The 22897-nt window shown below is 48.7% G+C and overlaps 1 long non-coding RNA gene across 6 annotated transcripts in view; it reads right to left on the reverse strand.

Annotated features, from left to right (window-relative positions):
- Positions 1–22897, reverse strand: part of LOC147351142 (uncharacterized) — a 36006-nt gene that overhangs the window by 12633 nt on the left and 476 nt on the right. Inside the window, exons 2-3 of one of the 6 annotated variants that reach the window (XR_015147223.1) lie at positions 6581–6637; positions 5991–6411 (exon numbers count right to left, since the gene is read on the reverse strand). This is a non-coding gene — a long non-coding RNA (uncharacterized LOC147351142). Of the gene's footprint in view, positions 1–4439; positions 5111–5990; positions 8952–22897 lie in introns of those variants that run through there. The other 5 variants (XR_015147221.1, XR_015147224.1, XR_015147220.1 and 2 more) reach the window with 5 other exon arrangements.

Raw genomic sequence — 22897 nt, forward strand, 5'->3', positions numbered from 1 at the left:
GGGATGCAACTAAAGGAGTTCTAAGAGGAGCTTTCATAGAGATACAGGCCTCCCTCAAGAAACAAGAAAAATCTCAAATAAACAACCTAATCTACCACCTAAAAGAACTTAGAAAAAGAAGAACAAAAACCCCAAAGTCAGCAGAATGAAAGAAATGATAAAGATTAGAGAGTAAATAAATGAAATAGAGATTTTTAAAAAAGCAAACAGAAGATCAGTTCAGTTCAGTTGCTCAGTTGTGTCCAGCTCTTTGCGACCCCATGAACTGCAGCACGCCAGGTCTCCCACACCAACTCCCGGAGTCCACCCAAACCCATATCCATTGAGTCAGTGATGCCATCTAGCCATCTCATCCTCTGTCGTCCCCTTCTCCTCCTGCCTTCAATCTTTCCCAGCATCAGGGTCTTTTCAAATGAGTCAGTTCTTCGCATCAGGTGGCCAAAGTACTGGAGTTTCAGCTTCAACATCAGTCCTTCCAATGAACACCCAGGACTGATCTCCTTTAGGATGGATTGTTTGGATCTCCTTGCATTCCAAGGGACTCTCAAGAGTCTTCTCCAACACCACAGTTCAAAAGCATCAATTCTTTGGTGCTCAGCTTTCTTCACAGTCCAACTCTCACATCCATACATGACTACTGGAAAAACCATAGCCTTGACTAGACGGACAGAAGATCAATAAGGTTTCTTTGAAAGGATAAAAAAAATCGATGACGTTCTAGCCAGGTTCAGCAACAATAAAACAGAGAGAACCCAAATAAACAAAATAAGAAATGAAAGAGGAGAAATGACAACTGATCTTGCAGAAATAAAATCATAAGAAAACACTATAAACATTTATATGTCAACAAATTGGACAACCTAGAAGAAATGGGCAAGTTTCTAAAAACGTACAGCCTGACAAAATTAAGTCAAGAAGAAACAGATAATTTGAACAGACTGACCTCTAGAAGTGAAATAGAATCTGTAATTTAATAAAACAAAAAAATCCCTGTAAACAAAAGTCCAGGACCAGATGGTTTCACTGGAGAATTCTAAAAAACATACAAAGAACTTACACCAATCCTCAAACTATTCCAAAAGACTGATGAGGAGGGAACACTCCCAAAGTCATTCTATGAAACCACCATCACCCTAATACCAAAACCAGACAAAAACACTAGAAAAGAAAATTATAGGCCAATATCTTTGATGGATATAGGTGCAAAACTCCTCGACAAAATATTAGCAAATGAATCCAACGATATATAAAAAGGATCCCACACCATGATCAAGTGGGCTTCATTCGAGTTGCAAGGATGATTCAACATACACAAATGTGATATACCACATCAATAAGATACAAAATCCACAGTCATCTCATTAGATGTGGTGTATATGATGTCACTTACATGTGTTTAAAAATAATAAAAATGAATTTGTTTACAAAATTGAAAGAGACAAAACAAATTTACGGTTACCAACGGGGAAAGAGAAATTAGGGGAGAGAGAAATTAGGAAGATGAAGTTAACAGATACACACTGCTACCCAGATGGTACTAGTGGTAAAGAATTGCCTGCCCATAAAGGAGACACAGGTTTGATCCCTGGGTTGGGAAGATCCCCTGGAGGAGGGCATGGCAACCCACTCCAGTCTTCTTAGAGACTCCCACAGACAGAAGAGCCTGGTGGGCTATGGTTCATAGGGTCACAAAGAGCAGACATGACTAAAGCAACTTAGCATGCACACATACATAAAATAGACAATAAGGATTTACTGTACAGCACAGAGATGACAACATCTTGTCATAATCTGTAATAGAAAAGAATCTTAAATATACATAACTGAATCATTTGGCTGTACACTTGAAACTAATATAGTATTGTAAATGAGCTAGACTTCAGTTTAGAAAAAAAGACCGATATTTCCTGGGCATTTATTGTGCTTCAGACACCATGCTGAGGGTTTGGAATACAATTTGTCATTTTATGTCCTTGGCCATCCTGTTAGGTAGGCACCAGTTATCCCCCAGCTGAAGCTCCAAAACTGGCCACCTGATGCAAAGAGCTGACTTAATGGAAAAGACCCTGATGCTGGGAAAGATTGAAGGCAGGAAGAGAAGGGGACAACAGAGAATGAGATGGTTGGATCACATCACTGACTCAGTGGACATGGTTTGAGCAAGCTCTGGGAGTTGGTGATGGACAGGGAAGCCTGGCGTGCTGCAGTCCATGGGGTCGCAGAGGTAGACATGACTGTGCGACTGAAGTGAACTGAATTATCCCCCATTTGACAGTTGAGAAGACTGAGGCAACAGAGAGTTTAAGTAACTTGCCCAAGGTCACACAGCTTGTAAGCAGTGAGATGGACACAATTTACCTTAAAGTGAGGATCAAATGACCCAATAGAGGGATAGCCCAGCATCGTGCCCAAGTCACAGGATGTATTCATGGTTTTGCATAATTCTATGTTTGAGATGCTCCCTTAGTTCTCAACAGGGACAATGAGCTCCCCAGACGCCAACCGGCACTGTCTGGAGATGTTTGACAGTCACAACTGGGCTGGGGGAGTGGCCTGCTACCAGAAATCAGTGGGGAGAGGACAGACATGTGTGTTAGCCTCCTGCAGTGCACAGGACAGGCCCCAGCAACGAACCATTGGCCTGGGACGTCGGCAGAACCAAGGTAAGAAACCCTGTTCTAAGCCAGTGGTTCTCAAACTCTGGCAGCATCAGAGTCCTCTGACTCTGAGCTTATTAAAGCCCAGGCTGCTCTCACCCTACCGAGTTTCTGATTCAATCTGTCTGGGGTAGGGCTTGGGAACTTGACCAAGATAATGGCCACACATTGCAAACCACTGGTCTAGACCAACTGGGTTGCTGTTTAGTGTCCCACTCTTTGTGACCCCATGGACTGTGAGCCCGCCAGGCTCCTCTGTCTGTGGGATTTCCCAGCCAAGAATACTGGAGTAGGGTAGGTGTTTTACTCATTATTAATAGGGTCTTAGTTGCAATCCCCTGATAACATAGGATGTGGAGCATCTTTTCATATGCTTACTGGCCATCAGTATATATCTTCTTGGTGAGGTGTCTGATCAGGTCTCTTGCCCATTTCTAAACCCTAGTTGCTTTCTTATTGTTAAGTTTTGTAAGTTTTGAGAGTTTTTTGTATGGGAGCCTAGATTTGAATTCTCTTAAAATCTTAATGTGAGGTGGAAGGTGAAGCTGGAAGGGCAGGTGAGTGGCAGGAGAAAGAAGCCAGGCCCTGGGAAGAAACTACAACCCCAATATAAGGCCAGATGCTAGTTTTAAGGGGGCCCTTTCTCCCTAAAACCGAAGCTGGCCACCCTTTGCTTCACCCCACCCCTGTTGAAACAGGCACGGAGTGGCCACAGGCGTGGTGAAGCCCCATCCCAGTCCTCTGTGGGGAGTGTTAGCCATCTTCACATGCAGGATGCACTCAGACTAATTAAACCAAAATCTCTGGGTGATGGGCAGGCCTGAGAACCTCCTTTGGTGTTTCTAATATGCATCCAACATGAACCACGGGCCTCCCCATCATGCCTGGATGGCTCCGCTCTGCTCCCTCAAACTTCAGCTTTGTTCTCAGAGTCTGGGCTAGGTTGAGGGTGCTGGAGGAGGCCTCATTTAAAGGCTTACACCCCCTCCGCCTCCACCCCCTGCAGTCTCCAGACCCAGAGCAGCTCCTCCCTACAGAACAGGGCTCGGAAGGCTGCCAAGCCTCAGAATGAGGAGGGAAGAGACTGGGTCCAGCCTGGGCTTGGGGCCAAGAGCGCACACAGGCCTCAGCTGGCTCCCAGACTGAATCCTGAGTTCAAGGACAGGAGGGAGAGTCAGGGAGGCTACTGACCAGTGTGCTTGCCAAGAACCGGGGAGGTGGGAGGGCTGCCAAGGGGCCAGGGTCTCCTCTGGTCTCTGCAGAGGGCTGGGAGGCACTCCTGACTCCCGTTTCTCCTCCTGGTCATCAGGGACCCTCTAACCTGGGGCTGGGCCTGGCGAATTTGCCTCCCCTGTGCCCTGGCACCACAGCCGCACCCCCTCTCTTTGGCTGACTCAAAGTCCCCCCACCCCAGAACCCCACAGGTTCCTCCTGAATTGTCTGGGGAGATGAGCCCAGGGCAGGGTAAAGTCTCAGGAGAAAAAGGTCCACATTTCAACTTCTTTCTGCCCCATGGTCACACTGTTTCCTCCAGCATCTTGTCTAGTTAACCTTTAAAGTGGTCACAACATTTCCTTAAGTGGAGGTGGGGGGGGGGGGGATTGTGTCAGGACTGTGCTAGGGAGAGGCCCCTTCTGCTCCCCCCAGGCTCCACCTGTACAGCCCCCTGTCCCCCAGCTTGGAAGGGGAAATGAGGGTGAGAGCCCCGGTTCCAGCTCTTACAGGAGCCGAGTCAGACCCGGGCTGGCTTCTGGACACCCAACCTGCTGCCACGGGGCTCACCTTGTTTTACTCCTGTTTCCTCCTGTGTGATCCGAGGAAAATGATCCCAGCACACAGGGGAGTTGAGGATGAAAGGAGGTGAGGCAGGTAAGACCCAGGATGCAACGAGTGAGATGAGGTGGGTGTTGAGTAAGTGGGCTGTGAAGGCTGAGGGCTGCCTCCAGGTACCTGGCCGGTGAGATCAGTCAGGCTCATGAGAGCAGCACCCAGCCCACAGCTGAACCACATATTCGACTTCCACCTGGAGGGCCTTCTCTGCACCACGGTTGCTGGAGAAGGGGGTGGGGGGTGATGCTGTCCTTGGGTAGAAGGAGATGGATGGTGTCACGATTGAATAGTACGCTCCTCCCCACCCCAGATGTATCAAAGTCCAACCCCGGTGCCTGTGAATGTTATCTGGAAAGTCTTCATAGATGTAATTAAGATGAGGTCGTATCGGATTAGGATGGGCCCAGAGTCCTTAGGAAACAGGGAAATTTGGACACATACACACAGGGGAGAAGACCACCTGGAGACGGAGCAGAGATTAGAGCGACGTAGCTACAAAGCACGGAACGCCGAGCATGCGTGCAACACAGGAAGCCGGGACAGGCAGGGAAGTTTCTCCCCAGAGCCTTTGGAGGGAGCGTGGCCCTGCCAACACCTTCTTCAGCTCAGCCTTCTAACCGCCAGAACTGTGAGGGAAAAAATTTCTGCTGTTTTAAGCCATGCAGTTTGTGATAATTGATTACAGCAACTGCAGGAAACTAATACACAAGGGGGCAGATTGCTGCTGCTTTTAAAGATAATAACAGGAGCGAGAGGTTACCGGCCCAGAGGCCGGAGCCAAATGCCCTCGGTCACAAGCGGGATGGCTCCCTGGCCAGGCTGTCAGCCCCAGAACACAGCCCAGTCCATCTTTTCTCATAAAAGCGTGGTGCTGACTCGGTAAAAGCTCTCAAAGGAGAAACAACGCTGGTGCCCAGGCAGGCTGTGGATCATGCTGGTTCTCCCCCCACAGACCCCCAAACGTGGGCTCTCAGGGCACCTGGGAGCGTTATCCAGGCACATCCAGCGGGAGGGGCGCGGTCCCTCGAGCCCGACTTCCAGATCAACTCTGCTCAATCGTCTCCCTCTGACTCTGCTAAATATAGCCCACGCTCAACTTCTGTGCTTATTTGAATATGGGGCTCTGGAGACGAGTGATTCTGGAGAAAATTGCAGCTGGGGGGCTGGGCCGTGTGGGGGCTCCTTGGACCCAGGCGAGACAAACCCAGGATGCTTGATACCCTTGCCCTAATCCCTGCCTCGGACCTCCGGAAGCCCTCTCCTGGCCACCAGTTCTGGGGTCCTCAGAAGGCGGGGATGGAGGGTGGATAGAGACTGTGAATGCGTCTTGTCTAAAGTTGGCGTCCTCATTTTCCATCTTGTTCCCTATCACTCATTCATTCAACAAACGTTGGCAACCAGCCTAAGTGCTTGGTGCGGCATTTGACCCAAGAGATACACGTTCTCCTATCTAGTGCCCGTGTCTTGGGCACAAGCACCCAAGGCCTGGGGAATGGGACTCACCGGGCTTCCTGCACCTGATGATGCTTGGTTTTCATCCGTTCTGGAAAGTGCTCGGCCAGCATCTCCTCATATTTCACCTCTTCCAGGAAAATAGACCAGCCTCCTCCTCATCTCCTTGCCCTGGGACAGGTAATTTCTTTTGAAGCTGTGGGCCTTAAGAGGTTGCTTTTCTCTACCTCAAACCACAGGCCACACCTCCGGCTTCCAGGGAGGGGTCGATACCCAAGCCTCTCGGTGCAGGGCTTGGAAACGCCCCTTGGCCTCATAGACTTAAAGTCTGTACGTTTCCGCTGACCACCTGGGAGTCTTCATATCCAGCTTCATTTGGGCCACACCACCCTGAGGAAGGGGCAGGTTCCGTCTTTCTTGCCACCTCAGCTGTGCCTTCACCTGGACATTGCCTTTTGTGATGGTTTATTTTCTGAAAAGAAAACTTTCCAGTTACTTAGGCTGAAGTAGAACTAAGTTGGTAACCTCCCCAAGGGCATTTATATTTCAAGAGTGGCTTTTCTTATGAGACAGAACACAGAACAAAGAACTCGGGCTTTGGAATCAGATACCCCTTGGGCTCAAACCCCTTTGATGCTCACCACTATGGCAACCTGGACAGGCCGCTTCTCTGAGCTTTAGGAGCATCGTCTAGTTAACTGTGGACAAAACATATTGGGATTAGTTTCCCACAGCTGCTGTAACAGATGACCACAAATTTAGAGGCATAAAACACCACCAATGTATCAGTTTACAATTCTGGAGGTCAAAGTTGAAGATGGGTCTCATGGCTAAAATCAAGGTGTCAGCAAGGCTGTGTCCCTTCTAGAGATTCTGGGAAAGAGCCTGTTCCTACCTTTTCCTCCTTCTGGAGGTTGCCTGCGTTCCTTGGTTCGTGGCCCCTCTACATCCTCAAAGCTGTCAATGGCTGGTCAAGTCCTTGTCACATCTCATCACTTGGACACTGACCCTCCTGCCCCTCTTGTGGTTCCATTGTGCCCTTGTGGATTATCCAGGACAATCTCCCTGACTTTGACTCCTGATTAGCAACCTTAATTCCATCTGCAACCGTAATTCTCCCGTCTTCTCCCTTGCCAGAGTTCTCCAGAGAGGCAGATGTGTGTGTATGTATATATGCAGGGTAGGTACATATATCAAGAGATTTATTTTAAGACATTGGCTATGATAATGGAGACTGGATAGTACAAAGTCTGAAGTGGACCACCTGGCTGGAGACCCAGGGAAGAGCTGATGTTGCAGTTCAAGCCTGAAGGCAGAATTTTCTCCTAGGGGAGCTCAGTCTTTTGTCCTATTCAGGCTTTCAAATGGGTAAGGCCTACCTATTTTATGAAGGGCAATCTGCTTTATTCAAAGTCCATCTGCTTAAATGTTAATCTCATCCCAAAACCCTCACGGAAACATCCAGAGTATGTTTAACCACATATCTGAGCACTGGGGCCCTGTGAAGTTGACACACAAAATTAATCAACACATGATGTAACATATTTATAGGTTCTGGGGATTAGAACATGGACATCTCTGGTGGGCTGGGGGCATTATGCTGGTGACCACAACTACCTCTGTATTAACTAGGTTTCTCCAGAGAAGCAGAACCAATAGGAGATATCTATCTATCTACAAAATGAAGGTGGGCAGCACTCATGATGTCCAGCCAGCAAGCTGGAGACCCAGGAGGGCTGATAGTGTAATTCAAGTCTGAGTCCAAAAGCCTAAAGAATCAGGTGAGCCAATAGTGTAAGCTCCAGTCCAAAAATCAGCAGGCTTAAGACCCAGAAGAACCAGTGTTTCAGTTTCAGTACAAAGGTGAGAAATGGTCAATATCCCAGCTCAAGACAGTCAGGCCTTATTCATGGAAGGGTCAGCCTTTTTGTCCTATTCGGGTCCTCAACTGATTAGACAAGGCCCACTGACACTGGAGAGGGCAATCTGCTTACTGGCCTACTCACTCAAATGCCAATCTCATCCAGAAACACCCTCAGAGACACACCAAGGATAACATTTGACCAAATATCTGGGCACACGTGGCATAGTCAAGCTGACACATGAAATTAACTAAGCATCACGCCTCCTTGCAGAGAAGTTTTGAATCCTATCGTATATACTGGGGGGCTAGCGGGGCTGGTTCCTACTGGCTCGCAGAAATGGTTTTTAAATTTTTAGCAGTTTTACAAGCCAAGTATCACATAGTTGGTGTCTTGAAACTGGCTGTGGTGGGAGTGTTTATGCCTTGGAAATTGGCACATGCTACAAATTAGGGCTTTTTATGTCTTATCTGCATGTCATTTATGAAAAATGGGTTCTTGCCACATGTAAGGTACCTCAGTCACTGTTCAGTAAGTGATAATTCTCTTCTCTTTCCCCCTCTGCTAAAGTCCTGATTATCCCATGGAGGGGCTCCCCGGAAGGATGTCTCATGGGGTGGAAGGGGTGTCTTTGCCAGTGCGGCCCTCCCCCTTCCCCCTGCTTTCTTTCCTCCTGAAATCTGCACGTCATGGCTCTGGCTTCATTCAGGCTACTCCCACTCCCCCAGGTCCAGGCAGGCAGCTGCCCAGAGCCCCACTCATCCCAGGGTTTGACAGCTGACTTATGGTGGACTGAGCAGGACCCTGCCTCCTGCCTTGCCACTGCTTAAGAAAATAATAACTAATGAAGAAACTGTGTATTGAGAACTGTTTACCACAAAAAGCCTCAGGGTACATTGTGCTCAAGCATAGTTAAAAGTGGCATCTTTTAAACTTTGATTTGCCATGGAGAGCTGGCTCAGATGCCCCATTCCTCTCTCTGATTCCAACTTTGCAGATGGGGCCTGGAAAGGTGCGAGCAAGGGGCCTGGTCATGGGGATAAAGGTGCAGCCAGAAAGCATGGGAGGAGCCCTAGGGAGGGAGGGAGGGGGCACCCCAGAGATTAGAGTGGGCCCTCAAGTCTGAGAGAGCTGGTGCAGCTGTGGCCACCAGTACAGAGGGAAGCAGATGGCCTAGAAGCAGGTGGCTACCCTCCAGGAAGGGGCAAGACACAGCCACTGGTACCAGTTCTGGGCCACGTGATCTCTGTGCCAACTGAGCCCAAAGTTGAGATTTCTACTTCTTAGACCCAATACCCTGCTCTCCTTCCCCTGCCAGCAATTGTGATTTGCTCGTTCATTCAGGAAGTGTTTGTTGAGCATCTACTATGTGCTGAATCTATGTAGGGAATCTGTCCACAAATGCTTGTTCCCACTGAGCTGATACTGCAGCTGGTGGAAGCTAGACAATAAACAAAACTAAAAAATTACAGCAAGGAGAGGGAGTGTGAAGGTGGCTATTGATTTATAAGAGGGTACTTACAGAGGTGGCATTTGGCCAGGAAGCCAGAGGAAGTGAGCTTTTCAAAAGGAACAGCATCCCAGGCAGAGGGAACAGGCTGTGCAATGGCCCTGAGGCAGGAAGGGGCAAGGGGGGGCGGCGGAAAGAGGCGCAGGTGGAGCAAATACAGGAATGGGGACAGTGGTGATCAGACTCCTTTCTACACTGAGTCCTAAACTCCCGTTCCATACCAGAGCTAGACCCTCGAGGTACTGTGGTCAACCCCCAAATGGAGAGGCATTTAAATTACAGTGAAAAATGTAGCAGCAGAACCGTAAGCTACCAAGGCTTGTGATGATCAGCCAGGTGAGGCTTGAACAAGCCGAACTTGAACAAGGACAGGTGGTGGAGCCTAGAGAACCCTCCCCTCTGCATCTCCCACCTCTCCAGGGGCCTCCAAGGTGGACCCGGGAGGTAGCTTCTCCTGGGAACTGCCTCACACTCAGCTTTCCATCTCTCTCCAACTGGGTCCTCTCCTGGCTTCCCTGGATACATCAGCCTTAATCTTTTCCTGTTGAGACCCCCTTGGGAAAACCCCCTCCAAGAGCCTGTGAGTCACTGCTGACTCTGGATAATAATTGTGTCCTTCCCCTTCTCCTGGGGAAAGAATGGTATTAACAGGACACATCGGGATGCCAAGGCTCCTCCCAGAGATCAGCGGTCACGTGAACATGACCATCTGCATTTGCCCTGCTCACTTGCTCTTTATGTTTCTCTAAAGTCCGAGATGTTCATCCCTCTGTATCCCAACTAAGGCTAATGGGAACTGCATTGAGGTGACACTGAGGACCCCTAATTCCTGCCCAGAGTGGGAGAAATAGTAGTAAAAGGGACAAGAAGGGTGTCTACGCCTGCTAGAGTTGTCACATGGCTGTCCCCAAAGGGGATCATGCTGAGGACTGCAGACCAAACTCTCTGCTTTCTGCTTCCCCATCATCACTAAACATGCTCCAGGGCCCAGGATGGTGCCCATGCTTTAAGAATTCTGCCTTTGGGAGAAGGCTGGAGGCAGGTCACATCGAGTTGTGAGGTGGGCTGGCATCAGATAGGAAAGAAAGGAAAAGCAAAACTTTTTCAGGCCAGGTCCTCAGCCCCTTGGTGTTCTGCGATTTCCGTTTCATTTTTGATGAAAGAAACAAAATTGGTTCCAGCCCAGAAAGTAAGGAGAATCATCCCTAATTTTGGAAGCTTCTATTACAGCTGGCTTGATCTTCGGGGTCCTTGTTTCCTTCCATCCATCTGTTAATTAAAAAAAGACGTCCGGGTGCGCTGCCTGAGCCCGGCACTGGGTTTTAAGCCCTCCAGACAGAGCTTTGTTCCCTCTGTCCCTGGAGAAGAAGGACTCGCTCAAATGTTTCTGACTCCAGTGGAATTACAATTATAAACAGCACACACACTGCAATTCAGGTTTAGGTAGAAAGTATTAGTTTTCTGGTTTCAATTATTCAATAGAAATTAATGAAAATGCAAAAGGCATCTCAAAGGAGCTGCTCTCACCAGCAGGGGGATGTGTGTGGGCACAGGAAAGTGGCATAAAGTGGAGTCAAGGCAAGTGCGGTGAAACCAAAGGCCAAGGACTCAAGCACTTACCCCCAACCCTATCAGCCTAGGAGCTTCCCCAAGGTGGGGTGCCTCCTGCACCAACCCAAGACTTGGAGTTGGCGCCTTCAAGGACTGATGCTGAACCTCCAATACTTTGGCCACCTGATGCAAAGAGCTGACTCATTAGAAAAGGCCCTGATGCTGGGAAAGACTGAGGGCAGGAAGAGAAGAGGGCAACAGGATGAGATGGTTGGATAGCATCACCAACTCAATAGACATGAGTTTGAGCAAACTCAGGGAGATAGTGAAGGACAGGGAAGCCTGATGTGCTGCAGTCCATGAGATCGCAGAGTTGGACAGGACTTAGCAACTGAACAAGAACAGTGGGGAATACGTTGGCTCCATCTGTACCAGATGTTGGAGAGACAGATAAGACACAACCCTGATCTCAGGGAGCTCACAGCCCATCAGGGAGAGGGACTGGTGACTCCCCCATCCCATCAGTGTGGCATCAGAGTTGCAGCCACTATGCTATGGCAACACAGGGGGTGGGGGTAGCTCAGTTGGCTGGGGATAGTTGGGAGGTGGGGAAAGAAAAAGCTCCCTGGAGGCAGTGACTCCTGGCAGAATTCCAGAACTCAGAAAACCCGGCTTTGAACAAAGGCACCATTCTGGGCTCCCAGTGACCATTTGCGACAGGTTAATTTCCCTTGTGGCATGTCTAATTTGTCCTTCTTGTAAAAGAACCCAACTTCAAAGAGCTCTTTCTTCTTTCCCACCCCCAAAAGAATAAGGTGGGGTGGGCTTGAGTCCAGATGACTGAATTACTGGGGGTGGACAGTTCTGGGGTTTTCAGAATGGGGACACTAGCTACCCTGGGATGCAGCTTCCCCAGGAAGGAAGTAGATCAGAGCTTTGAGGGTGGATGATTCTGATGGTGGGGAAACCTGTGTCCCAGGTCCATGAGGACCCCTACCAGGTGACAGGTCTTCAATAGCGATGGTGCACAGATATAGAGATGGATCTAAAGAGCTCTGGCCTCAGGAACCCTGGCAAAGAATCCCAATCCCAAACTCACCTCCAGGGACCATCAGTATCTTGGAAGAGAAGCATCTCCATGGGGATTACACAGGGATGAAGATGGGGGCTTCCCCATTCCTGTGGGATCTCTGAGAGGGTCAGTTCAGTTTTCAATCGCTCAGTCATGTCCGACTCTTTGTGACCCCATGAATCGCAGCATGCCAGGCCTGTCCATCACCAACTCCAGGAGTTCACTCAAACTCACGTCCATCGAGTCAGTGATGCCATCCAGCCATCTCATCCTCTGTTGTCCCCCTCTCCTCCTGCCCCCAATCCCTCCCAGCATCAGAGTCTTTGCCAATGAGTCAACTCTTCCCATAAGATGGCCAAAGTACTGGAGTTTCAGCTTTAGCATCATTCCTTCCAAAGAACACCTAGGACTGATCTCCTTTAGAATGGACTGGTTGGATCTCCTTGCAGTCCAAGGGACTCTCAAGAGTCTTCTCCAACACCACAGTTCAAAAGCATCAGTTCTTCGGCACTCAGACTTCTTCACAGTCCAACTCTCACATCCATACATGACCACAGGAAAAACCATAGCCTTGACTAGACGGACCTTTGTTGGCAAAGTAATGTCTCTGCTTTTCAATATGCTATCTAGGTTCGTCATAACTTTTCTTCCAAGGAGTAAGCGTCTTTTAATTTCATGGTTGCAGTCATCATCTGTAGTGATTTTGGAGCCCAAAAAAATAAACTCTGACACTGTTTCCACTGTTTCCCCATCTATTTCCCATGAAGTGATGGGACCAGATGCCATGATCTTCGTTTTCTGAATATTGAGCTTTAAGCCAACTTTTTCACTCTCCTCTTTCACTTTCATCAAGAGGCTTTTTAGTTCCTCTTCACTTTCTGCCATAAGGGTGGTGTCATCTGCATATCTGAGGTTATTGATATTTCTCCCGGCAATCTTGATTCCAGCTTGTGCTTCTTCCAGCCCAGCGTTTCTCATGATGTACTCTGCATAGAAGTTAAATAAGCAGGGTGACAATATACAGCCTTGACGTACCCTTTTCCTATTTGGAACCAGCCCGTTGTTCCACGTCCAGTTCTAACTGTTGCTCCTGACCTGCATATAGGTTTCTCAAGAGGCGGGTCAGGTGATCTAGTATTCCCATCTCTTGAAGAATTTTCCACAGTTTATTGTGATCCACACAGTCAAAGGCTTTGGCATAGTCAATAAAGCAGAAATAAATGTTTTTCTGGAACTCTCTTGCTTTTTTGGTGATCCAGCGGATGTTGACAATTTGATCTTTTGGTTCCTCTGCCTTTTTAAAAACCAGCTTGAACATTTGGAAGTTCACGGTTCACGTATTGCTGAAGCCTGGCTTGGAGAATTTTGAGTATTACTTTACTAGCGTGTGAGATGAGTGCAAATGAGGGGCACAAATTTCTTGCCTCTCTCAGAAGCAGGATTTTAGAATAAGATTTAACTGAACTTAGCCAAGTGTGATCTATTTCAAGAGAATGAGAAGACAAGTCACAGACTGCTGTGGCTGCTGCTGCTAAGTCACTTCAGTTGTGTCCGACTCTGTGCGACCCCGTAGACGGCAGCCCACCAGGCTCCCCCGTCCCTGGGATTCTCCAGGCAAGAACACTGGAGTAGGGTGCCATTTCCTCCTCCAATGCATGAAAGTGAAAAGTGAAAGTGAAGTTGCTCAGTCATGTCTGACTCCTAGCGACCCCATGGACTGCAGCCTACCAGGCTCCTCCGTCCATGGGATTTTCCAGGCAAGAGTACTGGAGTGGGGTGCCATTGCCTTCTCCGAGTCACAGACTAGGAGAAAATATTTACCAAAGGACGCATCTGATAAACGACTGCGATCCAAAATATGCAAAGAACTCTTAAAATTCAACGATAAGAAAATGAACCCCAGAAAGTCTGCTCACTCTCCTTGCTCTGTTAGTTCCTCTCTTATGGACCCTTTGGTTTCAAGATTTCCATTTAAAGTTTTCCTATGTTTACTGACAGGTGACCTCCAGGAGCTGTCTGCTGCTGGGGAAGGAGGCCACACACATGGTAATTAGTGATGTGAATGGACTTTTAAGGGTGTTCAAGCAGAGAAGGGCCCGAATTTAAAGGACAGGAAGGACTCCATGTGCTGTGCCGGGATGGGCAGGTGGGAGCTCCGAAGTACCTAAGCATCAGGGAACACCAGGATTACCTACTCAACAAGGCAAAAGGACATAGCGGGAGAGAGTCTGGACTTTGAAGAGAGCAGACTTTGAATTTGTTTGAATCCCACAAATTACTCACCTCCTGTGTGCCTCATTGTCCCCTCATGGAAACATGGATTTTCCATGGCACCCATGCCCTGGGGTGGTTGAGTGGATGCTGGTATTTTTCTGGAGGTGCAGTGACTGAGCATATTGCTCTTGTGGTGTCAAAACCCCGGTTTCCTTGGGAGCAAAGCCACTCTCTCCTTTGGCGGCATATGACCCAAGGCAGATCAACAGAGACGCCCATCCTCCCCGAGGACCTTATCTCCAAGAGTGACACAGAGCTGACACAGGTGTTGTCAGGCATGGGGCTGGAGCCACTCTGGTTCCCATCCTCCCCGGCCTGGCTCTCCAGCCTCCTGACAGCTTCTGAGAAGCTCCCAAGGCAGTAAGTTTCTGATTCTGCTTAAACCAGTCAGGATTAGCTATCGTGTATAATCAGTGAGTATCAGCTGATAGTAATTACCACTGATGGAGAGTACAAGGCATCAGGCACTGTGGTTACTTGGAGACTCAATATCCAAAAGCTATGGTCAGACTGTATATAAAAATAGAACTCTGACTCACAGCCTGCAGCAACCAGCCCAGGAAACCAAACCACTATTTACAGTAACCAGTCCAGAAAGCTGGCCTGATGGCTTGTAAGTCAGATTTGGAGGAAGTCAGACCACTGTCTCTAGCAAACATCCTGGAAGCCTAACAACCACCCCTGTAACAATTGGCCCCAAACAGCCAGGACTTGATTCATAACCAGTAGCAACCCTAATTTTTGACCCCACCTCCAACTTAGGACCAATCAGAGAGCACCAGATATGCACCTCTAACCAATCACGTGGGGTGACCCGCAGCTAGAGGACCACCCCCTGACCAGCTTGCCCAGGCTGTCGGCTCCCAGGGCACACGTGGGGCCCTTGGAAAGCCTTCCCACTCCTCTGCCTGATTTTGTTTCTTCTGGAAGAAAAGTGATGGGGGCTATAGGAACCTTGAATAAATGGTTGTTGCCTATTCTCACTTAGTCGACCTTCATTTATGGATTTCCACATTATTTTTTTACGAAAACCTGTATAGCACTCACTCTATTCCAAGCTCTGTGTATATGGTGGAAGACCGTGACAGACAAAACTCCCAAACCTCTTACTGTATGTCCTGCCTCACACACCTTTGGGGTTATCTCCACTACGTGTCATCTTGGAGCTATTTTACAATTCTGAGTTGTAGAAAACTGATAGTAAGGCACACGATTTTTGTCCATAGGAATGCATAGGAGCTGAGTCTGATAGAACGCAATTGACTATCGCAGGTTTGCCCCTGTTTGTAAATTCATTTCAGCATTCCCAGCTATCCGCACGTGTGTGTTCTTTGAATTCTCCTTTGTACTGGCTGTGGTTCCCTCAGGAATTAACGAGTTCAAGAAAATCTTTGCTACGTGTTCATTTTCTGTTTGAGCCACGATTTTACTTATAGAAATTATCCTTTAGTGATGTCTCCTAGTCCTCGATGTGGGTAACACTGTAATCCTTCACGCTACAGAGGAAGACCATGGAACACAGACAGGTAAAGCAGTTTGCCCAAGGTCACACAGACAAGTGGACCTGGGAATCTGGCTCTAGAGTCTGTGTGCCTCTCAGAGTTCTCGAGCTCTTTTATCTAAGTCCCCTCACTGACCCCACAAAATTAGTACATTATTTGTGGAATGAGAGCAGGAAAGCACAGAGAGGTTAGGTAACTCATCAGAGCTCCTGCTCTTCCAGTGAATGGCTGATGCTACAATCTGGCAGCTGTCCACAGTAGAGGTGGTCTGATGTTGGTGCTGATAGAATATTGACATAAATCCTGGCTAACATTTATGAAATGCTTTATAAGTGCCAGATACTGTGCCAAGGGCTATGCCCAGACCATCTCATTTACTACTACGGATGGCTCTACAAGGCATATAATCATATTAACGCATTTTACAGATAGGGAAACTCCAGGTGCCCAGAGTGAGTAATGGATCTTTTCTTCATCTCTTGGTTTATCTGGGCTGAGCTCTGCAAGCTGAGGTCCCTCCACCAAGGCCCCACTGGGGGCTCCTTAAGATTTGGTGTGTGTGTTTGGGGACCTGCTCAGGAGATCTCTCAGCTGGGCCTGGCTTTGGGGCACCAACCTTGTAAATCCACTAATTACAGCTGGGGGCGGGAGCCTCAGTCCCCTGGGCTTCAGTGAAGGTCAGGGATAGAAGACGCTGCCCCTACTTACAGGGGACTTGTCAAGCTAATTGAAATGTGCCAGCTACCTGCTCGAGAACCAAGCGAGCAGATCAGCCCGGGCTTCTGGGTCGACTGCTGAGTTGATGAGGTTTAAAAGAGGAAAGGATGCTTGAGCAGTGGCTTCATTTGCAAGGGAAATGACTTGACAGGGGCCCTTCATTTGCAGTCTTTGCCCGGAGGTTTTGATTAACTGCGGAGGAGAAGGTTCCTCCTGTTTTATGTATGAGGAGCCGCGCCTGGGAATGCAGGAGACCCCAGTGGCCAGTAACTGCCCCCCGCCAACCCTTTCCTTCTCTGCCTCCCAGGTGGGGAAGGAGAATGGGGGCTCAGGGCAAGGGTGCCCAGAGGGCAGGATCGATTGTCAGCCCTTGGCGGTGAGAATGGAAATTTCCCAAGGCCAGGCTTCCCCCCTCATCATCTGGAGACTGTGAGACCTCGTCCTGAGGCTTGAGGGGGGGCGGGGGGAGGCGGGGAGGGCGGTGTTGGAATTTAACGAGCTCAGCGTGCGGGCGCCTGGCACGGAGCCTGGCACGAAGCAGGAGCTCCTTCCAGTCCCCACCATCCCGCCCCCACCCCTCCTGAGCGCCCTCCCCACCCAGCGAGCTGCTGGCCCCCAGCCTCCGCCACTCCCTCCAGCCCCTCAGTGTCTACGCTGAACCAAGACGCCACCCCACCCCCGCCCTGCGCCCTGGTACACACTCTGCTGGGAAAGTTGTCAGGGGGTGACGGTGGGAAGTGGGGAGCGGGAAGGGCACTGGACCAGCTGTTTTTCCAAAGTGAGAGTGGAGTCGCTCAGTCGTGTCCTACTCTTTGCGACCCCATGGACTGTAGCCTATCAGGCTCCTCCGTCCATGGGATTTTCCAGGCAAGAGTGCTGGAGTGGATTGCCATTTCCTTCTCCAGGGGATCTTCCCGACCCAGGAATCGAACCCAGGTCTCCCTCATTGCAGGCTGACGCTTTACCACCGTCTGAGCCACCAGGGAAGTTTCCAAAGTTCTCTCCAATTACCAATTTTGGAGACAGTTCTCCTTTAAAAGTCAAATTTCACTTCCTCTTCCTTTTCCTTTCCAGCGCACCACACCCCCTTCTCCACTTGCCTCCTTGGGTTTTTTCCACTGTCTATCATGGCTGCCTCTCCCGCTCTGCACAGATTAGGAAATGCTGAATCGATTTGTGCAGGAGTTGACCGGGCTGCGTGGTCTTGGGCGGCCGGCAGGACCACGCAGGCGACAGAGGACTGACCCAGGATCTTGACCAACAACAGTGTGTTTTTTTTCCTCTGAGACCTTGGGGAGAGGGGTGCCCAGATTTCACCCTCCAGAATTCCCCAGGATCCCAACCCAGTGGCCTTGAGAGTGTCCAGGCGTGGGGCCTCTTGTGCTCAGCCTCTGGGGCTTAGCTGCCTCCCGGGGCCATGCCAGGCTGTGGCGGGGGTGGGAGTCCTGTCACTGTGTATGGAACACACGGATGTGAGCACCTTTCAGACAGCAGCATGTTAATGTCGATGCCACTTACCAGCTGCTGGTCTCTGACATGTTTCTTAGCCTCTGAGACTCAGCTTCCTCATCAGAAGAATGGGGACGGTCGTCCCCTACCTGAAAGGGTTATTGGAAAATCAGAGACAGTGTCCCTAATGCTAGTGACTTTGGTAGGCCTTCAGCGTTGTTGCTGTTGTTTAGTGGCTTATTCGTGCCCGACTCTTTGTGACCCCATGGACTGTCGCCCGCCAGGCTCCTCTGTCCATGGGATTTCGCAGGCAAGAGTACTGGAGTATGTTGCCATTTGTTTCTCCAGGGGATTTTCCTGACCTAGGGATCCAATCCGTGTCTCCTGAATTGGCAGGTGGATTCTCTACCACTGAGCCACCAGGGAAGCCCAGACCTTCAATACATGTCAGTTTCTCTGAAGCTCTGCAGGTGGTGGTACCTGCAGATCAGGTAGGGGATTATGGGGAGTTCAGTTCAGTTGCTCAGTTGTGTCCGACTCTGTGACCCCATGGACTGCAGCATGCCAGGCTTCTCTGTCCATCACCAAGTGCTGGAGCTTGCTCAAACTCATGTCCATTGAGTCGATGATGCCATCCAACCAAGTCATCCTCTGTCGCCCCCTTCTCCTCCCGCCTTCAATCTTTCCTAGCATCAGGGTCTTTTCCAATAAGTCAGCTCTTCACATCAGGTGGCCAAAGTATTGGAGCTTCAGCATCAGTCCTTCCAATGAATATTCAGAACTGATTTCCTTTTGGATTGACTGGTTTGGTCTCCTTGCTGTCCAAGGGACTCTCAAGAGTCTCTTCTCCAACACCAAAATTCAAAAGCATCAGTTCTTCAGCACTCAGCTTTCTTTGTGGTCCAACCCTCACATCCATACATGACTACTGGAAAAATCATTGCTTTGACTATATGGACGTTTGTTGGCAAAGTAATATCTCTGCTTTTTAATATGCTGTCTAGGTTGGTCATAGCTTTTCTTCCGAGGAGCAAGCATCTTTTAATTTCATGACTGCAGTAACCATCTTCAGTGATTTTGGAGCCCAAGAAAATAAAGTCTGTCACTGTTTCCACTGTTTCCCCATTTGCCATGAAATGATGGGACCGGATGACATGATCTCAGGTATCCCCGCCAGGCATCTCATCTCCTTCCTCCTACAACTGCCATCAGAGCAGGAGGTGGCCCCAAGTGAGGCTCTAATTGGGGTGCATTCATAACCTGGAGGAGAGAAAGACGGGGCAAGGGGTGGCAGGGCCCTGGAGAAAGCTAGTGTTGGCAGTTTTCTTGGAACACAAATATGGGTGAGGATTCAGGATGCAGGTGTCTGGGTGGGCAGGAACACCCCCACACACACCGCAGTACTTAGTGAGGACTCTGCTGATTCCTGAATGCTGGAGCTGCATTGTCTGTGGACAATGGTCCTGCAGGGCCTCAGGGAGGCTGCAGAGTCACCTGGACCTTCATGTCAGACATGCTGGGGTTGGAATTCTGGTTTCCTTCAATTTGGAGTGAGACGATTTTTCTGGTTCAGTTTTAAACTGTAAAATGGGGAAAGAATAACAACAAGAAATAAACGAGGGACTTCCCTGGTGGTCCGGTAGTAAAGAATCCGCCTTGCAATGCAGGGGTCATGGGTTCGATCCCTGTTGGAAAACTAAGACCCCCCACATGCTGTGGAGCAGCTAAACCCATGTGCCCCAACTAAGACCCGATGCAACCAAACAAATCTTAAAAAAATAAATAAATGAGAAAAGCATGTGAAGCCTTGCACCTGGGGTGTTACAAGCATGGATCAATGTCCAATTTCATGCATGTTGTGAGAGCTTCTATTTCCTGCTGTGCCCCAATTCAGTCTTGGGGTGAGGCTTCCACTTTGAGAGCTGTGCACACGAGCATCAAGTCCCCACTGAAAGGCAAGGGTACAAGCAGGAGAGGAAGAGCCACAACAGCAAAGATAGCCCTGGGAAGGGGGCTCCCTGGTCCCTGGAAGAGACAGTGATAGGAGGCTTTTGTGGGGCTACCCCGGTGGAGCGTGTTTCAGCCCAGAGTAGGCTGTGACAGCCGCAGAGAGAGGGATCAGGGGCTGGCCACAGGACCCTCCCGAGGCTCAGGGCTCAGGTCAAGAGACACTGAAGAACCCAAGAGTGAAGAGGGGTTGCTGAGGACAGAGGGGTCACCGAGGGGCTGTTTATAAGACAATAGCACCAGTGACAGCTCACCCTTCCCCGACCCTGGGCTTCTCACCCAACCAAACCCCAGCTAGGGATGTTAAAACAATTGTTAGGGAAAACGAAGGCCGCCAAGCAGGATCGTGGCACATAGGAGGGTACTGTACAGCCCTACCCGTTGGCACTGGGAGGTACGGGGGGAGCTGGAGGAGCTCTCTCTAAAATAAACATGACCTTACGAGGCTTCTGTTGAATTCTCACTCCGGAGGGGATCCTAGTGACACAGTAGCAGAGGATACAGAGCAACAGGAACTTTCGTATACTGCGGATGGGAATGAAAAATGGGACGGCTTCTCTGTCTGGCAGCTTCTTACAAAATTGAGCAAACCTGGCGTCCCGCTCCCTGTGTGATCAAGCAGGACCCTGGGGTGTTCTCAGGACAGGCTGTCTTTCTCATGTCTTCTTGTTTGTAGAACACCTGTAGTCTCCCAGGCCTCCTCTGAGACACAAGATCCTGACTCAAGAATGAATGATTGAGAGGGTGTGAACAGGTAGTGACAAAAGGAACAGTTGGGTCAGTAGAACTGGTAACAATTTAACAATAAATCAGCCTTATGGTGGCCACAGGATCTTTAGTTCCTCCCTGAAGCACATGGATGGCAATATCTGATGTACATCCCTGAGTTGTTTTACAGGTGCTAAAACCCTCACCAGATGGAAGAGGTTAACACATCACAATGGTGAGCATGTAGCCTCCAGATCGACTGGAGTCTGAGGATTGATCAGGTTAACCCCTGTGACACGCCCCTGCCCCCTCACCATCCACCACTCGGAATTGTGCAAGAGCTGATCACATACCCTGCGACTCCCCGTCACCTTGCCTTTATAAATGCTTCCCTGACACTCATCAGGGAGTTGAGTCTTTTGAGCACTAGCTACCCTGGACTCCTTGGCTGGTGCTTGCAGTAAGTTCTGCACTTTCCTTCACCACAAGCCAGTGTCATTAGACTGTCATTACTTACGCAGGTATCAAGCCATTATCCACATTTGGTTTGGTAACACTAAGTTCCCACATCCAAGAAAAGTTAAAAAAATATGTTCACCCAGAAACTCACATGGGGACGTCTACAGCAGCTTTGGCTCATAACCACAACAGACTGGAAACAACACAATACCCTCAGTGGGTGAACAGATAAACTGTGGTGCGTTCATGCAATGCAACAGCTGTCAGCCATAGAGAGGAGTGCGCCATGTCACGACGCAATCACACAGGTGACTCTTGAAAGTGTTATGCTTTGCACCTTGGTTATTACGGTCGTGGTTAGGTGACTGCATACTTTTGTCAAAATGTACATGTACAAACTATAAATTTAACTGTATTTAACTATACTTCAATAAACCTTAGGGGAAAATCCATTATAGACTTAGTCTACAGTCAGAGAAATTCAGATCTCAGAGGTTGTGGTCTTAAGCCCTGTACACTGTTCTATTACCTCTAGAATATTGTGTTCTCTTCTGGGCATTCTTTTCCCCTATTTGAATTCTTATTAACTTGCTTGTTGGAATATATATGTAAATAATACAAAATGCAAAAAGTAAAAGTTTTGCAGTAAAAAGTGTCTCTCCTTCTTACCTCCCTTTTTCCAATCCATCTACTCTCTCCAGAGGTTAATAGTTACAAGTGTCTTATGTAGATTTCCAGAGATGTACTTAAAAAAATGTGTGTGTATCTGTAGATATAGGTTAAGAGATATACAGAAATCTATCTATCTATCAATCCCTCTGGAGAGAGAAGGGAAGGGTATTCACCTCTTTTATCCAAATGATCTCATGTCATACTCAACCTTGCTATTTTTAAATTTAACATTAAATCTCAGAGATTTTTCCATGTAAATGCAATTGCCTCATCCTTTGTAAGAGCTGCACAATATGCCTTTTGTCTATGCACCATAATTAATTTAACCTGTTCCTTCCTGATTGACATTCATTTCTAGTACTTCTCTTTCACGCAATAATGCCACAAACGCTTTTATGTGCATGTGTGCTAGGGGGTCAAGGTTTTATTTTCAAAAAGTGAAAAAGCATGATTCCTGTTCCACTAGAAAGTGGCTGTGTGTCAAAGACCTTGAACTCATCAGAGGAGAAAGCAGCAGGACGACAAAACTGGTTCAAAGAGAATTCGAGAGACTGGATACATATAGGCACTGAAAGAAATCTTGAATAAGGCGGCTGGGTTACATAGAAAACTGGTTAATATATAAACTCCAGGGCATTAAGACTGTACCTTTTGGGATTAGCATTTCTACAGGACAGAAATTATTTGCATCTGTGCCAGACAAAATTCATCTGAATTGTTATTAGACAAGAATCATTTGCATAGCTAACAGTTTTCTGCAAGCTGACATCTGCCCTTCAGCATTGTAAAATTCCCTAACCCATACTAAAAAGTAGGTCAAACCAAGGTGCACACGTCCATATAAATTAGATGATCCTTGTGTGAGCCTAGTCACCGATACGCCCCTGCAGGACACTGACAAGCAACCTCCAGTTTGGGATTATGTTTCTTAATGTAGGACACATTGCCAGTAGACTTGTTGGCCTCAGGGGTATATGCATTTGCAATGGCCTTGGATACGGCCTTGGAGGCCCCAAGGAGTGGTACCAGTATGGCGGCCTCTGAACTTCCTGCTCATTGTGATTGCTGCATTCACAGAGATGCTGGTGGTTAAGTGCTGCCACATGGCTTCTGTTGCTTCTGTAGAGAGTGGAGTGGTGGGGTCTTCTCCCTGCCACTGCTATCAGCAATGCCGG

This window comes from Bos grunniens, chromosome 19, assembly GCF_055505025.1.
Source record: "Bos grunniens cultivar Pamir isolate PY7600 chromosome 19, Bosgru_T2T1.0, whole genome shotgun sequence".
NCBI lineage: Eukaryota > Metazoa > Chordata > Mammalia > Artiodactyla > Bovidae > Bos > Bos grunniens.